The sequence below is a fragment of the Otolemur garnettii genome, unplaced genomic scaffold (genome assembly GCF_000181295.1).
Source record: "Otolemur garnettii isolate 467f Iridium unplaced genomic scaffold, OtoGar3 scaffold00026, whole genome shotgun sequence".
Lineage (NCBI taxonomy): Eukaryota > Metazoa > Chordata > Mammalia > Primates > Galagidae > Otolemur > Otolemur garnettii.
The window spans coordinates 13,474,271-13,479,021 of record NW_003852421.1 but is presented as its reverse complement, the minus strand read 5'-3'; the positions used below and the strand labels follow the sequence as shown (position 1 = coordinate 13,479,021).

Genomic DNA, 4,751 nt, shown 5'->3' with positions numbered 1-4,751 from the left:
CTCAAAGAAAAAAAAAACAAAAAATAGAAATGTTTTGAGTATTTAAATGGAATGATTGTAATTTAAATTACAATCAGTTTAAATAACTTTTACATAAAAAACAGGTCAACTTACATCTATTCTATGCCCCCTTAGTATAGGGTGATCAGGTTTTAACATCCGTAAGGCGGGACAACATGGTGGGGGGGCGGGGCAGGGCAGGGCCTGACAACAATGCAAACTTTGATAAGCAGTTCTCGATAATCACTTCTCAGCAATTATTTGTTATTATTACAGTTTAACATTATAAAATTAACAAAAATAATATAAAACTCATATTCTGGCGAAATAGCCACGTGGCAGCTGAAAACCGTATATTCCTTTCTTGTTCTCCTGCCAGTTCATGCATTCTTTCCAAAAATCGAGACTTTTTAAAAGGCTGCGGGACATGGGACAAATTGTTGAAAAGCGGGACATCTGGTCACCCTATCTTAGTAGGAACAGGAAATACTAGCAACAAAGCCTCATGAAACTTAGTACCTCTCAATTCAATCACAGCACAATAATCAATCAGGCTAGGCTAGTGCTATTTAAAGAAGATGGCTGGTCACTTTCTCCTGGTATAACTGAACATGCTAACATTTTCATTAACTAATAGCAACTTCATTATCTCATATTCTTCTCTATATTCCTTGTCTCCAGGTCAGAATAGCCCTACGTGGGATATGTAGGAGTGGCCCAGAGCCTGTTGGTCCTATTTTTCTGGTTTGTTCTTTCCAATCTTTGGTAGGTTTGTAAAGCCCAGAGGGGTCTCTACTAACATTGTTTTCAGGCTTTTCTTTTCTTTTATTTATTTCAGGCTTTTCTTTTAATTTTGCCAATCTTCTTTGTTTTTCTGCCTTTTCATCTGCCTTTGCCTGTCTATATCGAATTTTCAATTCAAGTTTATGGAAATCTGTTTCTCGAAACTTGGAAATTTCAGCAGCAGCAGTTTTCTCTTTTTCTATCTCTTCTCTTGTCTCCTTTTCAGGCCTCAGAAATTCACTCTGTACTTCTGCTGGGTATAACTTTCTAATAATAATTTTAGTTTAAACTGGCATTAGCGCTCTTTCTGATTTTTTTTTCTCTTTCTCTTCTTTTAACTGAGAAACATATTTCATCAACATTTCTATACTTTTTGGGTTTTTTTTTTCAAGTTTCAATTGCCAATTTCTATTTCTTTCTTTGTTCCTCATTTTGCTTTTGATTATTTTCTTGTTTAATATGAAAAGTCATAGGTCTACTGTCTGTTTTTTCCTTTAACTTGAAAATTTTCTCCCTTTTTTGCTGATTTTTAGTTTTCCAATTCTGTTGCAGTTTGGCTGGGGCTGGGTTTGAACCCTCCACCCTCAGTATATGGGGCAGGCGCCCTACTCACTGAGCCACAGGCACTGCCCTTAGTTTTCCAATTCTCAATTGACTCTTTTTTTTCTTCTAGAGCTAGAAATCTTTGATATCATATCTCATGTTGTTGACCTTCATCCAGTATTCTTCCAGAAGGGTGTTCTAGATCTCCTTCCATAAATGGTGGCTTCCCTCTATGTTTCTTTCTCAACTTTCTTTACAAAGTTCTGGTGATCATAATCATCCTAGCCCCCTTGACCTCCTACTGTTTGCTGAGGGAATTTTTGAAAATGTAGTATTTCTTCTGGGAGGGTGCTTGGTGTTACTTTGTCTATGAGAACATTGCTTGGGATTGGTCTGAAAGCTTTTGCTGTTTCTGAATTACCCAATGCCCATAAGTCAATTTTTCTTGATATGGCACTCAGCTCATTATTAGTTGTTTTTCTTCTTTAATTAGCTCTTCATATTATCTCTGCTCTTCTGTTGTTATGACAAGTCTCACTCTGTCACCCTGGGTAGAATCCCCTGACATCATCAGAGCTCACAGCAACCTCAATCTTTTGGGCTTAAGTGAACCTCTTGCCTCAGACTCTCCAGTAGCTGGGACTATAGGTGCCTGCTACAATGCCTGGCTAGTTTTTCTATTTTTAGTAGAGACAGGTCTCACTCTTGCTCAGGCTGGTCTCTAATTCCTGAGCTCAAGTAATCCACCTGCTTCGGCCTCCCAGAGTGCTAGGATTATGGTCATGAGCCACTGTGCCAGCCCTTTGCCATTCTTTAAATATGTTAATTACAGTTTTAGTTTTTTCCTTTGTCTGAGCTTCTCAACAAAGTCAGGTATAGACTTTACATCTTTTAACTGATGCAGAAGTTTCTTCACATTGTGGCTAATTGCTATTGGATTTTTGCTCTGATTTTTCAATTTTTCTACTGTGTATATGAATTCTGCTTTCTTAGTTTGACAAATTTTCTGCCTTGAATTCTGAAGCTAAAAAGGACAAATTCCACCTGAGGTACTAAAACAGTCATCATTCTGCACAGAGCTTCCAAGTCAGCAAGATGAGGACATAGGACTTCTCAGGTCTTATTCTGGTGTTTTCTATTGCTGTTGCAATGCTGGCCTCACCTTCACCCTTGTTTGGGGGCCCCCCACCACATCCATTGTGGCTGCTGCCGGCACCACAACCTTCACCAGGGTGACATATTCCTCACCCCTTATGTCTACTTTTAATGATAGCCATTTCCTATTCCTGAGGCCGGAAGGTCTACCTTGAACCCAGTTCTGTAAGCAAAGAGCATTTAGGGGGGACCTACCTAATTTCCAGTCAATTTCCCCGATTCCACTTTCCCTGTTTTGTTTGGATCTCTAAAAATTCCTAGTCTGTTCTTGTAGAATTCCCCCATATCCACTTCGCAATTTCTGACCAGTCTTTGCTTGTCTCTGCACCTCTTCCTGGCTTCCAGAGTGGAGTTCATTCTCCCAGTTCCTTTTCCCAGGTGACACTCTGGTGGGAACTATCTCCAGCTTTAGGTCCTAACTCCTCCTGGTCAGCCTCATACCCTGAGTTAGATGGAATACGCCAATCATCTCTGAGGTAGCTCCAAACTTTTCACTCATTTGTTTTTCCTCCTTACCATCTTTATTTAGTCAAATCTCATAATCTTTTATTCTAGAACAAGAAGAGACCTCAGATGATCTAGAATGCAGCCTCATGGTTTAGAGACAAGCATATCTCTGTTCCTTCCCCATATTGCTACCTGGGTGTCTTTGAATTCTGAGATCAGGAATCCACTTCATCTTGATAAAGTGACTTTCCCATTCTCCCATTCAGTATCCACTTTCTCTGGGGGGAAAAAAGAAAAATGAAGAACCAAAGTTGACTTTATATCGCAGAAAATGGCTAGTGGGTAAAATTGAGTGGGGTGTGATAGAAAGGAAAAAATCCTCGTGTTCTTCCTATATTAAAAGAAAAATAAGCCTATTTCCAAATTATGTGAACATATTCTTGTGCTTCTATGCTCTTTGTGCTTTCTACTGAGCAGCCTTGACAGCTTAATAACTGTAAAACAACACTGCTGTTTGCCTGCTACACTGTTAGAAAGAGGGAGTGTGTTTCAGAGACAAGGATAATGAACGTGTGGGACTGCGTCTTCCAGGGCCCCATCTAGCACTACATAATTGAAGCAATCGAAGCAAACAGCACAGCTCTCGCTTCCAGTTTAATGGAGGTGCATAATGGAAAAGATGGGATGAGTAGGAAGATGGGGGTCCTCGGCTGCTGGGGCTCCTGCTTTTTAACCTGAGTTTTCCAGCTGGAGCTCCATGGACAGACAGAGAAGATCTGTTGAAGAAGGGAGCTGACTTAATTTGACTTTTAAATTATGGTTTTAAATAATTTTACACTTTAAATGTCTGTGTCCTGTCACAAAACCTAGTCTAGGAATGACCTATAAGATCTCCTTAAAAATCTCAGTCCCCCAAGCAGGGTGAGACACTCCATGAAAGTTAATGATTCCTTGTATTTAGTGCTTAGTGCACATGTATCCTGGGTTCCTCTTGAGATTGTCACGGTTCACCAACAGCACATGATTTGAGTGACTATTATGTGTGAGGACTGTATTACATAGGCCCTGGGGATGCAAAGGCATAAAAACATGATTCTGGATCTTAAGGGCCCCAGCAAACAAATGCATCATTACTTTAAAATATATTTAGTGGAATGACTGGTGCCTCTTAAAATGGGCTGTTTCAGATTAAAAGGAACATAATTATATCACCCATTAAGAATCTTGTCAATAACCATTTTTTCCCTTAAGTATTTCCTTTTTTTTCAGCCTTTGGTTTAAGTGGGAGTTATGTTCCCTAAAACAGCTTCTTCTGTCATGCTCCATGCTGGCCCCTTTGTTATTTTTATGATATAGACTCAAAGAAGCGGAACCTTTTAGAACTGGAAGGAACGTCGGATACATATCCCTTTCCTGATTTTCTCTTTGAAACATGTATCATGTTACTTTCCATTCCGTTATATATATTGTGCAGCTGTTCAAGTTCTGCAAGCGGGGAAGGTCACTGGTATAAATAGGATACCTCACCATACCAGGAACTTGCTCCCGGGACTTTTGGAAGTGAGAGACCTCATCCTGTGAGTACTAGTGACTGTCAGGAAGAGGAAGATTTACTGTTCGCTGGGTGCTTAGGCATTGCAAATGGGAAGGGTGAAAGGGATTAGGGAAATTGAGGGGAGGCTGAGAGAGGGCTCTGAAAAGTGAATTTCTTTGTTAAGTTATATCCTAAGACTGGTTTGATGTTTCCAAGGTTCAAATCCTTGGAAATGGCTCAGAAAAACATTCTTAATAAGCAAGTGTGTGTGTGTGTGTGGGGGGGGGGG

The 4,751-nt window shown here is 39.9% G+C and overlaps 1 pseudogene; it reads right to left on the bottom strand.

The window, feature by feature from the left end:
* Positions 1-650: 650 nt before the first annotated feature.
* On the bottom strand, positions 651-2,524 carry LOC100965813 (annotated as a pseudogene).
* Positions 2,525-4,751: the final 2,227 nt, after the last annotated feature.